The sequence below is a fragment of the Mytilus californianus genome, unplaced genomic scaffold, assembly GCF_021869535.1.
Source record: "Mytilus californianus isolate M0D057914Y unplaced genomic scaffold, xbMytCali1.0.p SCAF_12, whole genome shotgun sequence".
Lineage (NCBI taxonomy): Eukaryota > Metazoa > Mollusca > Bivalvia > Mytilida > Mytilidae > Mytilus > Mytilus californianus.
Window position 1 is genome coordinate 13,334,834 of NW_026262604.1, and position 19,310 is coordinate 13,354,143.

At 33.0% G+C, this 19,310-nt stretch overlaps 1 long non-coding RNA gene across 1 annotated transcript; it reads right to left on the reverse strand.

Annotated features, from left to right (window-relative positions):
• Positions 1 to 10,526: 10,526 nt before the first annotated feature.
• Positions 10,527 to 15,512, reverse strand: LOC127721405 (uncharacterized). The gene is made up of 2 exons (XR_007991224.1): positions 15,237 to 15,512; positions 10,527 to 14,346 (listed from the first exon to the last, which is right to left on the reverse strand). It is a non-coding gene; the product is annotated as an uncharacterized LOC127721405 (long non-coding RNA).
• Between the last annotated feature and the right edge of the window lie 3,798 nt (positions 15,513 to 19,310).

Here is a 19,310-nt window from a genome sequence, read left to right on the forward strand (position 1 = left end):
TTTTTTCGTTTGGGCTTGAAGTATATTTGCCTTCGGGTTTATATGATCCGTTCATCCTATTTTGACTCCTCAAAATGCAAGAATCTATCCTAAATTGAGGTAAATTGTATGGCTTTCCAAATACCGTTTCGATTCCTAACATCACTGAGGAGACATTAATTGTCGAAATCCGCATATTTGTTTTGCATGCAACATGTATAAAAATTGCGGTTTTTATCCAACGCAATCATAGGTTTGAACGTTGTTTTCAATTTAGACTTGTTTATATTTTTTCGTTTGGGCTTGAATTATATTTGCCTTCGGATTTATATGATCCGTTCATCCTATTTTGACTCCTCAAAATTCAAGTCTATCCTAAATTGAGGTAAATTGTATGGCTTTCCAAATACCGTTTCGATTCCTAACATCACTGAAGAGACATTAATTGTCGAAATCCGGATATGGTGTACAAAAACCTTTGCACCTTTATTGGTGGTATACCATCTTTTCCGCAAGTTTATTGTTTTCTGTTTAGTATTAAATTTAAAATTCCATTTATGACATAGGTGATCCGTTTATTTGACAATCGCCAATAGCAGTCAGCAGGGTTTAAGAACATTTTTTGTTCGACCTGTTAGTCAAATGCGTTTTGTTAAAATATACATTTTCACGTTTTTGGTCTTTTGGAAAATGTTGTTTGTGCTACAAGAAATTTGTTTTGCATGCACACGTATAAAAATTGCGGTTTTTATCCAGCGCAATCATAGGTTTGAACGTTTTTTTTTCAATTTAGACTTGTTTATAATTTTTCGTTTGGGCTTGAATTATATTTGCCTGCGGGTTTATATGATCCGTTCATCCTATTTTGACTCCTCAAAATTCAAGTCAATCCTAAATTGAGGTAAATTGTATGGCTTTCCAAATACCGTTTCGATTCCTAACATCACTGAAGAGACATTAATTGTCGAAATCCGGATATGGTGTACAAAACCCTTTGCACCTTTATTGGTGGTATACCATCTTTTCCGCAAGTTTATTGTTTTCTGTTTAGTATTAAATTTAAAATTCCATTTATTACATCGGTGATCCGTTTATTTGGCAATCGCCAATGGCAGTCAGCAGGGTTTAAGAACATTTGTTGTTCGACCTGTTAGTCAAATGCGTTTTGTTAAAATATACATTTTCACGTTTTTGGTCTTTTGGAAAATGTTGTTTGTGCTGTATTTATATCCCTCTTACAAGAAATTTGTTTTGCATGCACACGTATAAAATTTGTGGTTTTTATCCAACGCAATCATAGGTTTGAACGTTGTTTTCAATTTAGACTTGTTTATATTTTTTCGTTTGGGCTTGTATTATATTTGCCTTCGGGTTTATATGATCCGTTCATTCTATTTTGACTCCTCAAAATTCAAGAGTCTATCCTAAATTGAGGTAAATTGTATGGCTTTCTAACAAGAAATTGGTTTTGCATGCACACGTATAAAATTTGTGGTTTTTATCCAACGCAATCATAGGTTTGAACGTTGTTTTCAATTTAGACTTGTTTATATTTTTTCGTTTGGGCTTGAAGTATATTTGCCTTCGGGTTTATATGATCCGTTCATCCTATTTTGACTCCTCAAAATGCAAGAATCTATCCTAAATTGAGGTAAATTGTATTGCTTTCCAAATACCGTTTCGATTCCTAACATCACTGAGGAGACATTAATTGTCGAAATCCGCATATTTGTTTTGCATGCAACATGTATAAAAATTGCGGTTTTTATCCAACGCAATCATAGGTTTGAACGTTGTTTTCAATTTAGACTTGTTTATATTTTTTCGTTTGGGCTTGAATTATATTTGCCTTCGGATTTATATGATCCGTTCATCCTATTTTGACTCCTCAAAATTCAAGTCTATCCTAAATTGAGGTAAATTGTATGGCTTTCCAAGTACCGTTTCGATTCCTAACATCACTGAAGAGACATTAATTGTCGAAATCCGGATATGGTGTACAAAAACCTTTGCACCTTTATTGGTGGTATACCATCTTTTCCGCAAGTTTATTGTTTTCTGTTTAGTATTAAATTTAAAATTCCATTTATGACATAGGTGATCCGTTTATTTGACAATCGCCAATAGCAGTCAGCAGGGTTTAAGAACATTTTTTGTTCGACCTGTTAGTCAAATGCGTTTTGTTAAAATATACATTTTCACGTTTTTGGTCTTTTGGAAAATGTTGTTTGTGCTACAAGAAATTTGTTTTGCATGCACACGTATAAAAATTGCGGTTTTTATCCAGCGCAATCATAGGTTTGAACGTTTTTTTTTCAATTTAGACTTGTTTATAATTTTTCGTTTGGGCTTGAATTATATTTGCCTGCGGGTTTATATGATCCGTTCATCCTATTTTGACTCCTCAAAATTCAAGTCAATCCTAAATTGAGGTAAATTGTATGGCTTTCCAAATACCGTTTCGATTCCTAACATCACTGAAGAGACATTAATTGTCGAAATCCGGATATGGTGTACAAAAACCTTTGCACCTTTATTGGTGGTATACCATCTTTTCCGCAAGTTTATTGTTTTCTGTTTAGTATTAAATTTAAAATTCCATTTATGACATAGGTGATCCGTTTATTTGACAATCGCCAATAGCAGTCAGCAGGGTTTAAGAACATTTTTTGTTCGACCTGTTAGTCAAATGCGTTTTGTTAAAATATACATTTTCACGTTTTTGGTCTTTTGGAAAATGTTGTTTGTGCTACAAGAAATTTGTTTTGCATGCACACGTATAAAAATTGCGGTTTTTATCCAGCGCAATCATAGGTTTGAACGTTTTTTTTTCAATTTAGACTTGTTTATAATTTTTCGTTTGGGCTTGAATTATATTTGCCTGCGGGTTTATATGATCCGTTCATCCTATTTTGACTCCTCAAAATTCAAGTCAATCCTAAATTGAGGTAAATTGTATGGCTTTCCAAATACCGTTTCGATTCCTAACATCACTGAAGAGACATTAATTGTCGAAATCCGGATATGGTGTACAAAACCCTTTGCACCTTTATTGGTGGTATACCATCTTTTCCGCAAGTTTATTGTTTTCTGTTTAGTATTAAATTTAAAATTCCATTTATTACATCGGTGATCCGTTTATTTGGCAATCGCCAATGGCAGTCAGCAGGGTTTAAGAACATTTGTTGTTCGACCTGTTAGTCAAATGCGTTTTGTTAAAATATACATTTTCACGTTTTTGGTCTTTTGGAAAATGTTGTTTGTGCTGTATTTATATCCCTCTTACAAGAAATTTGTTTTGCATGCACACGTATAAAATTTGTGGTTTTTATCCAACGCAATCATAGGTTTGAACGTTGTTTTCAATTTAGACTTGTTTATATTTTTTCGTTTGGGCTTGTATTATATTTGCCTTCGGGTTTATATGATCCGTTCATTCTATTTTGACTCCTCAAAATTCAAGAGTCTATCCTAAATTGAGGTAAATTGTATGGCTTTCTAACAAGAAATTGGTTTTGGATGCACACGTATAAAATTTGTGGTTTTTATCCAACGCAATCATAGGTTTGAACGTTGTTTTCAATTTAGACTTGTTTATATTTTTTCGTTTGGGCTTGAAGTATATTTGCCTTCGGGTTTATATGATCCGTTCATCCTATTTTGACTCCTCAAAATGCAAGAATCTATCCTAAATTGAGGTAAATTGTATTGCTTTTCAAATACCGTTTCGATTCCTAACATCACTGAGGAGACATTAATTGTCGAAATCCGCATATTTGTTTTGCATGCAACATGTATAAAAATTGCGGTTTTTATCCAACGCAATCATAGGTTTGAACGTTGTTTTCAATTTAGACTTGTTTATATTTTTTCGTTTGGGCTTGAAGTATATTTGCCTTCGGATTTATATGATCCGTTCATCCTATTTTGACTCCTCAAAATGCAAGAACCTATCCTAAATTGAGGTAAATTGTATGGCTTTCCAAATACCGTTTCGATTCCTAACATCACTGAGGAGACATTAATTGTCGAAATCCGCATATTTGTTTTGCATGCAACATGTATAAAAATTGCGGTTTTTATCCAACGCAATCATAGGTTTGAACGTTGTTTTCAATTTAGACTTGTTTATATTTTTTCGTTTGGGCTTGAATTATATTTGCCTTCGGATTTATATGATCCGTTCATCCTATTTTGACTCCTCAAAATTCAAGTCTATCCTAAATTGAGGTAAATTGTATGGCTTTCCAAATACCGTTTCGATTCCTAACATCACTGAAGAGACATTAATTGTCGAAATCCGGATATGGTGTACAAAAACCTTTGCACCTTTATTGGTGGTATACCATCTTTTCCGCAAGTTTATTGTTTTCTGTTTAGTATTAAATTTAAAATTCCATTTATGACATAGGTGATCCGTTTATTTGGCAATCGCCAATGGCAGTCAGCAGGGTTTAAGAACATTTTTTGTTCGACCTGTTAGTCAAATGCGTTTTGTTAAAATATACATTTTCACGTTTTTGGTCTTTTGGAAAATGTTGTTTGTGCTACAAGAAATTTGTTTTGCATGCACACGTATAAAAATTGCGGTTTTTATCCAGCGCAATCATAGGTTTGAACGGTTTTTTTTTCAATTTAGACTTGTTTATAATTTTTCGTTTGGGCTTGAATTATATTTGCCTGCGGGTTTATATGATCCGTTCATCCTATTTTGACTCCTCAAAATTCAAGTCAATCCTAAATTGAGGTAAATTGTATGGCTTTCCAAATACCGTTTCGATTCCTAACATCACTGAAGAGACATTAATTGTCGAAATCCGGATATGGTGTACAAAAACCTTTGCACCTTTATTGGTGGTATACCATCTTTTCCGCAAGTTTATTGTTTTCTGTTTAGTATTAAATTTAAAATTCCATTTATTACATCGGTGATCCGTTTATTTGGCAATCGCCAATGGCAGTCAGCAGGGTTTAAGAACATTTGTTGTTCGACCTGTTAGTCAAATGCGTTTTGTTAAAATATACATTTTCACGTTTTTTGGTCTTTTGGAAAATGTTGTTTGTGCTGTATTTATATCCCTCTTACAAGAAATTTGTTTTGCATGCACACGTATAAAATTTGTGGTTTTTATCCAACGCAATCATAGGTTTGAACGTTGTTTTCAATTTAGACTTGTTTATATTTTTTCGTTTGGGCTTGTATTATATTTGCCTTCGGGTTTATATGATCCGTTCATTCTATTTTGACTCCTCAAAATTCAAGAGTCTATCCTAAATTGAGGTAAATTGTATGGCTTTCTAACAAGAAATTGGTTTTGCATGCACACGTATAAAATTTGTGGTTTTTATCCAACGCAATCATAGGTTTGAACGTTGTTTTCAATTTAGACTTGTTTATATTTTTTCGTTTGGGCTTGAAGTATATTTGCCTTCGGGTTTATATGATCCGTTCATCCTATTTTGACTCCTCAAAATGCAAGAATCTATCCTAAATTGAGGTAAATTGTATTGCTTTCCAAATACCGTTTCGATTCCTAACATCACTGAGGAGACATTAATTGTCGAAATCCGCATATTTGTTTTGCATGCAACATGTATAAAAATTGCGGTTTTTATCCAACGCAATCATAGGTTTGAACGTTGTTTTCAATTTAGACTTGTTTATATTTTTTCGTTTGGGCTTGAAGTATATTTGCCTTCGGATTTATATGATCCGTTCATCCTATTTTGACTCCTCAAAATGCAAGAACCTATCCTAAATTGAGGTAAATTGTATGGCTTTCCAAATACCGTTTCGATTCCTAACATCACTGAGGAGACATTAATTGTCGAAATCCGCATATTTGTTTTGCATGCAACATGTATAAAAATTGCGGTTTTTATCCAACGCAATCATAGGTTTGAACGTTGTTTTCAATTTAGACTTGTTTATATTTTTTCGTTTGGGCTTGAATTATATTTGCCTTCGGATTTATATGATCCGTTCATCCTATTTTGACTCCTCAAAATTCAAGTCTATCCTAAATTGAGGTAAATTGTATGGCTTTCCAAATACCGTTTCGATTCCTAACATCACTGAAGAGACATTAATTGTCGAAATCCGGATATGGTGTACAAAAACCTTTGCACCTTTATTGGTGGTATACCATCTTTTCCGCAAGTTTATTGTTTTCTGTTTAGTATTAAATTTAAAATTCCATTTATGACATAGGTGATCCGTTTATTTGGCAATCGCCAATGGCAGTCAGCAGGGTTTAAGAACATTTTTTGTTCGACCTGTTAGTCAAATGCGTTTTGTTAAAATATACATTTTCACGTTTTTGGTCTTTTGGAAAATGTTGTTTGTGCTACAAGAAATTTGTTTTGCATGCACACGTATAAAAATTGCGGTTTTTATCCAGCGCAATCATAGGTTTGAACGGTTTTTTTTTCAATTTAGACTTGTTTATAATTTTTCGTTTGGGCTTGAATTATATTTGCCTTCGGATTTATATGATCCGTTCATCCTATTTTGACTCCTCAAAATTCAAGTCTATCCTAAATTGAGGTAAATTGTATGGCTTTCCAAATACCGTTTCGATTCCTAACATCACTGAAGAGACATTAATTGTCGAAATCCGGATATGGTGTACAAAAACCTTTGCACCTTCATCTTTTCCGCAAGTTTATTGTTTTCTGTTTAGTATTAAATTTAAAATTCCATTTATGACATTGGTGATCCGTTTATTTGGCAATCGCCAATGGCAGTCAGCAGGGTTTAAGAACATTTTTTGTTCGACCTGTTAGTCAAATGCGTTTTGTTAAAATATACATTTTCACGTTTTTGGTCTTTTGGAAAATTTTGTTTGTGCTGTATTTATATCCCTCTTACAAGAAATTTGTTTTGCATGCACACGTATAAAATTTGTGGTTTTTATCCAACGCAATCATAGGTTTGAACGTTGTTTTCAATTTTGACTTGTTTATATTTTTTCGTTTGGGCTTGTATTATATTTGCCTTCGGGTTTATATGATCCGTTCATTCTATTTTGACTCCTCAAAATTCAAGAGTCTATCCTAAATTGAGGTAAATTGTATGGCTTTCTAACAAGAAATTGGTTTTGCATGCACACGTATAAAAATTGCGGTTTTTATCCAACGCAATCATAGGTTTGAACGTTGTTTTCAATTTAGACTTGTTTATATTTTTTCGTTTGGGCTTGAAGTATATTTGCCTTCGGGTTTATATGATCCGTTCATCCTATTTTGACTCCTCAAAATGCAAGAATCTATCCTAAATTGAGGTAAATTGTATTGCTTTCCAAATACCGTTTCGATTCCTAACATCACTGAGGAGACATTAATTGTCGAAATCCGCGTATTTGTTTTGCATGCAACATGTATAAAAATTGCGGTTTTTATCCAACGCAATCATAGGTTTGAACGTTGTTTTCAATTTAGACTTGTTTATATTTTTTCGTTTGGGCTTGAGTTATATTTGCCTTCGGATTTATATGATCCGTTCATCCTATTTTGACTCCTCAAAATTCAAGTCTATCCTAAATTGAGGTAAATTGTATGGCTTTCCAAATACCGTTTCGATTCCTAACATCACTGAAGAGACATTAATTGTCGAAATCCGGATATGGTGTACAAAAACCTTTGCACCTTCATCTTTTCCGAAAGTTTATTGTTTTCTGTTTAGTATTAAATTTAAAATTCCATTTATGACATTGGTGATCCGTTTATTTGGCAATCGCCAATGGCAGTCAGCAGGGTTTAAGAACATTTTTTGTTCGACCTGTTAGTCAAATGCGTTTTGTTAAAATATACATTTTCACGTTTTTGGTCTTTTGGAAAATGTTTGTGCTACAAGAAATTTGTTTTGCATGCACACGTATAAAAATTGCGGTTTTTATCCAGCGCAATCATAGGTTTGAACGTTTTTTTTCAATTTAGACTTGTTTATAATTTTTCGTTTGGGCTTGAATTATATTTGCCTGCGGGTTTATATGATCCGTTCATCCTATTTTGACTCCTCAAAATTCAAGTCTATCCTAAATTGAGGTAAATTGTATGGCTTTCCAAATACCGTTTCGATTCCTAACATCACTGAAGAGACATTAATTGTCGAAATCCGGATATGGTGTACAAAACCCTTTGCACCTTTATTGGTGGTATACCATCTTTTCCGCAAGTTTATTGTTTTCTGTTTAGTATTAAATTTAAAATTCCATTTATTACATCGGTGATCCGTTTATTTGGCAATCGCTAATGGCAGTCAGCAGGGTTTAAGAACATTTGTTGTTCGACCTGTTAGTCAAATGCGTTTTGTTAAAATATACATTTTCACGTTTTTGGTCTTTTGGAAAATGTTGTTTGTGCTGTATTTATATCCCTCTTACAAGAAATTTGTTTTGCATGCACACGTATAAAATTTGTGGTTTTTATCCAACGCAATCATAGGTTTGAACGTTGTTTTCAATTTAGACTTGTTTATATTTTTTCGTTTGGGCTTGTATTATATTTGCCTTCGGGTTTATATGATCCGTTCATTCTATTTTGACTCCTCAAAATTCAAGAGTCTATCCTAAATTGAGGTAAATTGTATGGCTTTCTAACAAGAAATTGGTTTTGCATGCACACGTATAAAATTTGTGGTTTTTATCCAACGCAATCATAGGTTTGAACGTTGTTTTCAATTTAGACTTGTTTATATTTTTTCGTTTGGGCTTGAAGTATATTTGCCTTCGGGTTTATATGATCCGTTCATCCTATTTTGACTCCTCAAAATGCAAGAATCTATACTAAGTTGAGGTAAATTGTATTGCTTTCCAAATAAATTCAAGAGTCTATCCTAAATTGAGGTAAATTGTATGGCTTTCTAACAAGAAATTGGTTTTGCATGCACACGTATAAAAATTGCGGTTTTTATCCAACGCAATCATAGGTTTGAACGTTGTTTTCAATTTAGACTTGTTTATATTTTTTCGTTTGGGCTTGAAGTATATTTGCCTTCGGGTTTATATGATCCGTTCATCCTATTTTGACTCCTCAAAATGCAAGAATCTATCCTAAATTGAGGTAAATTGTATTGCTTTCCAAATACCGTTTCGATTCCTAACATCACTGAGGAGACATTAATTGTCGAAATCCGCGTATTTGTTTTGCATGCAACATGTATAAAAATTGCGGTTTTTATCCAACGCAATCATAGGTTTGAACGTTGTTTTCAATTTAGACTTGTTTATATTTTTTCGTTTGGGCTTGAGTTATATTTGCCTTCGGATTTATATGATCCGTTCATCCTATTTTGACTCCTCAAAATTCAAGTCTATCCTAAATTGAGGTAAATTGTATGGCTTTCCAAATACCGTTTCGATTCCTAACATCACTGAAGAGACATTAATTGTCGAAATCCGGATATGGTGTACAAAAACCTTTGCACCTTTATTGGTGGTATACCATCTTTTCCGCAAGTTTATTGTTTTCTGTTTAGTATTAAATTTAAAATTCCATTTATTACATCGGTGATCCGTTTATTTGGCAATCGCCAATGGCAGTCAGCAGGGTTTAAGAACATTTGTTGTTCGACCTGTTAGTCAAATGCGTTTTGTTAAAATATACATTTTCACGTTTTTGGTCTTTTGGAAAATGTTGTTTGTGCTGTATTTATATCCCTCTTACAAGAAATTTGTTTTGCATGCACACGTATAAAATTTGTGGTTTTTATCCAACGCAATCATAGGTTTGAACGTTGTTTTCAATTTAGACTTGTTTATATTTTTTCGTTTGGGCTTGTATTATATTTGCCTTCGGGTTTATATGATCCGTTCATTCTATTTTGACTCCTCAAAATTCAAGAGTCTATCCTAAATTGAGGTAAATTGTATGGCTTTCTAACAAGAAATTGGTTTTGCATGCACACGTATAAAAATTGCGGTTTTTATCCAACGCAATCATAGGTTTGAACGTTGTTTTCAATTTAGACTTGTTTATATTTTTTCGTTTGGGCTTGAAGTATATTTGCCTTCGGGTTTATATGATCCGTTCATCCTATTTTGACTCCTCAAAATGCAAGAATCTATCCTAAATTGAGGTAAATTGTTTTGCTTTCCAAATACCGTTTCGATTCCTAACATCACTGAGGAGACATTAATTGTCGAAATCCGCATATTTGTTTTGCATGCAACATGTATAAAAATTGCGGTTTTTATCCAACGCAATCATAGGTTTGAACGTTGTTTTCAATTTAGACTTGTTTATATTTTTTCGTTTGGGCTTGAATTATATTTGCCTTCGGATTTATATGATCCGTTCATCCTATTTTGACTCCTCAAAATTCAAGTCTATCCTAAATTGAGGTAAATTGTATGGCTTTCCAAATACCGTTTCGATTCCTAACATCACTGAAGAGACATTAATTGTCGAAATCCGGATATGGTGTACAAAAACCTTTGCACCTTTATTGATGGTATACCATCTTTTCCGCAAGTTTATTGTTTTCTGTTTAGTATTAAATTTAAAATTCCATTTATTATTGATGCGCAATGATTAGAAATACGGTATTGGCAGTATTTGGCCACAGCTTTATTATAAAATTATAAACACATATAACTAGGTAAACAGTTAAGATATATATATGTAAAGTAAATAGATATTTGGATGAACGTAGTCACCTTTCATATTGGCAAACTACGACACGATAACTAGATAACTAAATAGATAAATAATTAAGATATATATATAGTAAATAGATAATTAATTAAACGTAGTCACCTTTCATATTGGCAGACTACAAAAAGATAACTAGATAGATAGATAGATAACTAGATAACTAATTATTTACAATAAATGAAGCATCCAATTAAATGAATCCTGGGAAACAGAGATTCGTAAATTTTTGTGTGGTGGTCCTGGGATACAGAGACCCACAATATCAAATGTTTTGGATGCTAAATGAAATATGACGCCAAATGACGCATATTTAAAGGAAACGCAGCGAAATGTGCCAAATTGACCAAGACAGTCATAAATGACTGTCGGGTCAACCGCCATAAAAGCGGATAGAGCTGCGTAGAAGCTGTGAGCCAAATACAATATAAAGGACTCATATATTTAAACCCTAACGATAACTGAATTCTAATGAATATCATGCAATTTCTTAATACACATTGTGGAAAGTATGTGGTGTGTAGACAAGAAAGGCTTCTACCGCGCCTTGAAATGTGGTAAGCAAAATGTATTACCAATATGAGTCAAATGTTCACCATCATGGCATTTAAATATGGAATTGGGAGATACATCGGAGTATCGTATGTATTGATTGCAATATCCCCCTTGACGAATGATCAAACTAGCCAGCCAGCTGATTATCCTCTTTCTGGTTCTAATCATTGTTTCTGTTACTACGGAATAATGTCATGTTTATTTGGCAAACTTAAGACCACAACAATCTGATATTCAGTAAAAGAACAGAAACTATATTCACAGTATTTTCCCACATCTTATATGTTATACTCCTGTCGTATTGTCAATTCAATCAATTCCGCGTATCTACATATGTGTAAAATTAGAGATATTGAAAACTGAATTCCAGTTTAATCTTGTACAAGATGAATGCCACCTGGTATATTCCAAACTTGAATAAATTCGTTTTCTACAAAGGTGGAAACCAAACTCTAATGATTACTGGCGAAACTGCTAATCTTACATAACGGTTAGTATTACTAAAGTAATTGCAAGTTCTAAATATAAAATTAGAAAAAATTCAAACAGTTATACCCATTGTTGTATTTGAATATTTGAACGAAATGACATAGACTTCCATGAACACATTGCCTGAGGTTTAGAATCAGGTCAACCATTTGTGGCAGCTCTGTAGCAGCGCCTTTCCTGAAGAAACGAGAACTTTGTATCCCTTGACTTAATCCGAAAATATTCAGTGACTATTTTAGGACTCCTAAACTGATATTTAGAGAAAGGAGTTCTATCAAAACAAGCATTCTGAAAGTAATGCATTGCAATACATAGCCACTACCGGTTAATAATTCATTGTACTGGAACAAAATATTAACTTGATCTATAACTTGTCATGGTGTAAACTATAGAACAAATATCAAGTCAATATATTCAAGCATGACGAGAAAAAAAAAATGTGGAAAACTGATTATTAAGTAAATTTTTATTAAGTCCAGGGACCATTACCCTGCACAAAATCACCAAACCGGAACAAAACTCGAAACTTGAGCAATTACTTGTCATGATAAAACTATATACCAATTATTAAAGCTATATCTTCAAGCATGACAACAACAAAAAATTGAGGAAAACTGATAATGTGTGTGAATTTATAGAATATTAAGTCCAAGGACCAAAACTCAGCACAAAAATCAGCAGACTGGAACAAAATATGAACTTGATATGTAACTTACCATGATAAAACTATGTACAAATTATCAAATCAATATCTTCAAGCAATAACAACAAAAAAAATAATTGCGGAAAACTGATTATTTGGGGGAATTTTCTTAGTCCAAGGACCATAACTTTGAACAAAATCATTAGGCTGGAATACAATTCGAACTTGATCTGTAACTTGTCATGATAAAACTATATACCAATTATCAAATCGATATCTTCAAGTAAGACGAACAAATATGCGGAAAACTGATTATTTGAGTGCATTTTCTCAGTCCAAGGACCATAACTTTGCACAGAATCATCATACTGGAACGCAATTCGAACTTGGTCTGTAACTTATCATGATAAAACTATATACAATTTATCAAATCAATATATTCAAGCATGACGAAAACATGTGCAGACAACTGATTATTTTAATGAATTCTCTTAGTCCAAGGACCATAGTTTGCACAAAATCATCAGACCGGAACACAATTCGAACCTGATCTGTAACTTGTCACGATAAAACTATATACCAATTATCAAATCAACGTCTTCAAGTATGACGAAAAAATGTGCGGAAAACTAATTATTTGTGTGTATTTGACCACAACTCTGCACAAAATCATCAGACCGGAACAACATTCATACTTGGTCAGTAACTTGTCATGATAAAACAATACACCAAATATCAAACCGATATCTTCAAGCACGAAAACAAAAATGTAGAAGACTGATTTGCCGGATTGACAGGTGGACAGACAGACAGACGAACATAGTGAGAACCTTAAGTCCCCTTAAACTCAATCGGTAGGGGACTTATAACAAAGCAATTAACCAGCGACAGGTCTAAACTTGTAAATAGTAAGCTATTTCGTTTAAGCAAAAAATAGGATAAGCATATCTAGGCCGCTCATCAATAACGTGTGTGGTTCCTTCGAAGCACTGGTCAGTCTTAGATAAAATTAAATGGAGTTCAATAATATATATATTTTTCTTGATATCTGGCGAGATGACAATATTATTTGTAATTTAGTTCATTTGTTAGAATAATTTTTTTTTTTTTTTTATTAGTATTAATCATTAGCGTAGAGATCGTTTGTACACTATTTTCGATTGCAAGTTACTTTTACAAACTTGATCACCAAAAGTTTTAATCTTTGAAAAGATTATCGTCTGCAAATCGTTGACATGAACTTACAATCTCAGAGAGTTAACGGTTTCCTTACATTTACTATATACCATTTCTAAGGTCAAGAAAAGTTCAAATCGTAATCGGCATCGCAGCTTGTAGATACATTACGTTAGGAATTTATTATCTCAAATTGTAACGTATCTAAATAGAAAGATTTTGTATTCGAAAGAGAAACATCGAAATGTGTGTTAAATAATGTGAACAGTTGTACAAGGACTATCAAGTATACAGCCAAATCGATTGAGGATATAATAATACTGCTATATTAACATAGTTGTTGAATGCCTAGTCCCTAACCGTTGAACTTTATATCTAGCTTAATTCCACTGCAAAAGTATCTCAGCAACAATATATTTATACTCAAGTTCAATTTCTTTATTTGTTATTTTTGTATGAGGCAAAACTGGTTTAATAACAAGTTTTCCCTGTTCATATGACACTTTTTGCTGATCATTATCAATTATAGAGTTGTTCCTAAGTAGAAAAAAGATGACATACTCGCCCGTTTGATTTTTTGATTTTATTTTAAGTACTGACTAACATCTTAATCAAGACTAGGAGAGTAACTAGTTGTTTGCGTGAGATTTGAATGATCTTTACCGATTGCATTACCTGGTCGATTTACTACATCACAAGAACAACTATCATCCTGAAGTTGGGGGATCGTTAGATGCTGGTACTGAACCTGGTTAAAGTTGTGTTTCCTCTTGTCTAGATGCAGCTCCTAATGTTGCAGTGGCTTTCCATCGTTTTGATGACCTTCTTGTATTCATCTTAGTGCCAAACAACTATAAGATTAAATTGAACAACCAAAACAGAATATTGCTTTGTACTATAAATAAAGAATTTGTCAATTAGCGAACTTTAAAAGTTCATTGACGCCTATAACCAACCAGTTTAACATTCATCTGTCAGGAATGAAATATTTGTGTTTACGTGAAGTGATACCGTTGCACAAATGTCGGTCAGCTTCCGACAATAAATTATTCTGGGTTACACGAGCGAGGAGGCTGATTAAACAATCTGTACCGAATGACGATGCTGTTAAAAATAGCGCAAGTGAGGTGATATATGCTAATTTATATTATAAAATCGGTCAAAGTAATTAAACGGACACAGTGGTAATTTAACAGAATACTAGACGATATTTAAAACACATGTACTATATATAACTATCTATAATGATTATAATAATTAACATCCAGAATGATGATAATAACATCTAGAAATGATGATAAAAAACATTTATAATGATAGTAATAACCTGAGGTAGATAATTAGACAGCTAACAAATTGTTGCGATTGCATATATAATGATGCTTACAGTTAAGGTTATGGTGATGCATACATGAAGAGATAAAAAATAATTATGTTGAACATGCGTAACCTTCAATTAGCATTAAGCTGTGACCGCCGGAGTGAAATGTGCAGATCGGTGTCAAGCGTTGAATTGAAATGGAATAAAACGTGTATATCTCTATGTAACAGTACATAAAAAAAAAATTAATAGCTCAATACTTATACATAAACACCGATCGCTACCTCCGGATAGTAAAAGTATTATAACATGTAAAAATAAGCAAAATAAGCAATAAATTGAAATTAATTTATTATAAAACACTGATATTCTATTAAATATCCCACAATTGTTGCGGGAGACTAACTCTAATTATACCACCTGAGTTCCAATTGTAGAAAAGTGGTACCAAAACCTGCACAATGTGGATCCTATATCTTTTTAATCACCAAAATAATTTTCTTTAAATCTTTAAATCACCAAATAATATTCCGTCTGTTTCTTTCAAATGTCGAAATGAAAAGATCGCGTGCGCAGTCATATTGCGCATTGACAAACATACATCTGATAGCCTACATTTAATAGAGATGAAACAGCTAATAACACAAGTAATCTATGCTTACACTAATAACCGAATTTATGCTGAATCATAAATTCTATTATGACATTGGTGATCCGTTTATTTGGCAATCGCCAATGGCAGTCAGCAGGGTTTAAGAACATTTTTTGTTCGACCTGTTAGTCAAATGCGTTTTGTTAAAATATACATTTTCACGTTTTTGGTCTTTTGGAAAATGTTGTTTGTGCTACAAGAAATTTGTTTTGCATGCACACGTATAAAAATTGCGGTTTTTATCCAGCGCAATCATAGGTTTGAACGTTTTTTTTTCAATTTAGACTTGTTTATAATTTTTCGTTTGGGCTTGAATTATATTTGCCTGCGGGTTTATGTGATCCGTTCATCCTATTTTGACTCCTCAAAATTCAAGTCAATCCTAAATTGAGGTAAATTGTATGGCTTTCCAAATACCGTTTCGATTCCTAACATCACTGAAGAGACATTAATTGTCGAAATCCGGATATGGTGTACAAAACCCTTTGCACTATATTGGTGGTATACCATCTTTTCCGCAAGTTTATTGTTTTCTGTTTAGTATTAAATTTAAAATTCCATTTATTACATCGGTGATCCGTTTATTTGGCAATCGCCAATGGCAGTCAGCAGGGTTTAAGAACATTTGTTGTTCGACCTGTTAGTCAAATGCGTTTTGTTAAAATATACATTTTCACGTTTTTGGTCTTTTGGAAAATTTTGTTTGTGCTGTATTTATATCCCTCTTACAAGAAATTTGTTTTGCATGCACACGTATAAAATTTGTGGTTTTTATCCAACGCAATCATAGGTTTGAACGTTGTTTTCAATTTAGACTTGTTTATATTTTTTCGTTTGGGCTTGTATTATATTTGCCTTCGGGTTTATATGATCCGTTCATTCTATTTTGACTCCTCAAAATTCAAGAGTCTATCCTAAATTGAGGTAAATTGTATGGCTTTCTAACAAGAAATTGGTTTTGCATGCACACGTATAAAAATTGCGGTTTTTATCCAACGCAATCATAGGTTTGAACGTTGTTTTCAATTTAGACTTGTTTATATTTTTTCGTTTGGGCTTGAAGTATATTTGCCTTCGGGTTTATATGATCCGTTCATCCTATTTTGACTCCTCAAAATGCAAGAATCTATCCTAAATTGAGGTAAATTGTATTGCTTTCCAAATACCGTTTCGATTCCTAACATCACTGAGGAGACATTAATTGTCGAAATCCGCATATTTGTTTTGCATGCAACATGTATAAAAATTGCGGTTTTTATCCAACGCAATCATAGGTTTGAACGTTGTTTTCAATTTAGACTTGTTTATATTTTTTCGTTTGGGCTTGAATTATATTTGCCTTCGGATTTATATGATCCGTTCATCCTATTTTGACTCCTCATATTCAAGTCTATCCTAAATTGAGGTAAATTGTATGGCTTTCCAAATACCGTTTCGATTCCTAACATCACTGAAGAGACATTAATTGTCGAAATCCGGATATGGTGTACATAAACCTTTGCACCTTCAATTTTTCCGCAAGTTTATTGTTTTCTGTTTAGTATTAAATTTAAAATTCCATTTATGACATTGGTGATCCGTTTATTTGGCAATCGCCAATGGCAGTCAGCAGGGTTTAAGAACATTTTTTGTTCGACCTGTTAGTCAAATGCGTTTTGTTAAAATATACATTTTCACGTTTTTGGTCTTTTGGAAAATGTTGTTTGTGCTACAAGAAATTTGTTTTGCATGCACACGTATAAAAATTGCGGTTTTTATCCAGCGCAATCATAGGTTTGAACGTTTTTTTTTCAATTTAGACTTGTTTATAATTTTTCGTTTGGGCTTGAATTATATTTGCCTGCGGGTTTATATGATCCGTTCATCCTATTTTTACTCCTGAAAATTCAAGTCAATCCTAAATTGAGGTAAATTGTATGGCTTTCCAAATACCGTTTCGATTCCTAACATCACTGAAGAGACATTAATTGTCGAAATCCGGATATGGTGTACAAAACCCTTTGCACCTTTATTGGTGGTATACCATCTTTTCCGCAAGTTTATTGTTTTCTGTTTAGTATTAAATTTAAAATTCCATTTATTACATCGGTGATCCGTTTATTTGGCAATCGCCAATGGCAGTCAGCAGGGTTTAAGAACATTTGTTGTTCGACCTGTTAGTCAAATGCGTATTGTTAAAATATACATTTTCACGTTTTTGGTCTTTTGGAAAATGTTGTTTGTGCTGTATTTATATCCCTCTTACAAGAAATTTGTTTTGCATGCACACGTATAAAAATTGCGGTTTTTATCCAACGCAATCATAGGTTTGAACGTTGTTTTCAATTTAGACTTGTTTATATTTTTTCGTTTGGGCTTGTATTATATTTGCCTTCGGGTTTATATGATCCGTTCATTCTATTTTGACTCCTCAAAATTCAAGAGTCTATCCTAAATTGAGGTAAATTGTATGGCTTTCTAACAAGAAATTGGTTTTGCATGCACACGTATAAAAATTGCGGTTTTTATCCAACGCAATCATAGGTTTGAACGTTGTTTTCAATTTAGACTTGTTTATATTTTTTCGTTTGGGCTTGAAGTATATTTCCCTTCGGGTTTATATGATCCGTTCATCCTATTTTGACTCCTCAAAATGCAAGAATCTATCCTAAATTGAGGTAAATTGTATTGCTTTCCAAATACCGTTTCGATTCCTAACATCACTGAGGAGACATTAATTGTCGAAATCCGCATATTTGTTTTGCATGCAACATGTATAAAAATTGCGGTTTTTATCCAACGCAATCATAGGTTTGAACGTTGTTTTCAATTTAGACTTGTTTATATTTTTTCGTTTGGGCTTGAGTTATATTTGCCTTCGGATTTATATGATCCGTTCATCCTATTTTGACTCCTCAAAATTCAAGTCTATCCTAAATTGAGGTAAATTGTATGGCTTTCCAAATACCGTTTCGATTCCTAACATCACTGAAGAGACATTAATTGTCGAAATCCGGATATGGTGTACAAAAACCTTTGCACCTTCATCTTTTCCGCAAGTTTATTGTTTTCTGTTTAGTATTAAATTTAAAATTCCATTTATGACATTGGTGATCCGTTTATTTGGCAATCGCCAATGGCAGTCCGCAGGGTTTAAGAACATTTTTTGTTCGACCTGTTAGTCAAATGCGTTTTGTTAAAATATACATTTTCACGTTTTTGGTCTTTTGGAAAATGTTGTTTGTGCTACAAGAAATTTGTTTTGCATGCACACGTATAAAAATTGCGGTTTTTATCCAGCGCAATAATAGGTTTGAACGTTTTTTTTCAATTTAGACTTGTTTATAATTTTTCGTTTGGGCTTGAATTATATTTGCCTGCGGGTTTATATGATCCGTTCATCCTATTTTGACTCCTCAAAATTCAAGTCAATCCTAAATTGAGGTAAATTGTATGGCTTTCCAAATACCGTTTCGATTCCTAACATCACTGAAGAGACATTAATTGTCGAAATCCGGATATGGTGTACAAAACCCTTTGCACCTTTATTGGTGGTATACCATCTTTTCCGCAAGTTTATTGTTTTCTGTTTAGTATTAAATTTAAAATTCCATTTATTACATCGGTGATCCGTTTATTTGGCAATCGCCAATGGCAGTCAGCAGGGTTTAAGAACATTTGTTGTTCGACCTGTTAGTCAAATGCGTTTTGTTAAAATATACATTTTCACGTTTTTGGTCTTTTGGAAAATGTTGTTTGTGCTGTATTTATATCCCTCTTACAAGAAATTTGTTTTGCATGCACACGTATAAAATTTGTGGTTTTTATCCAACGCAATCATAGGTTTGAACGTTGTTTTCAAT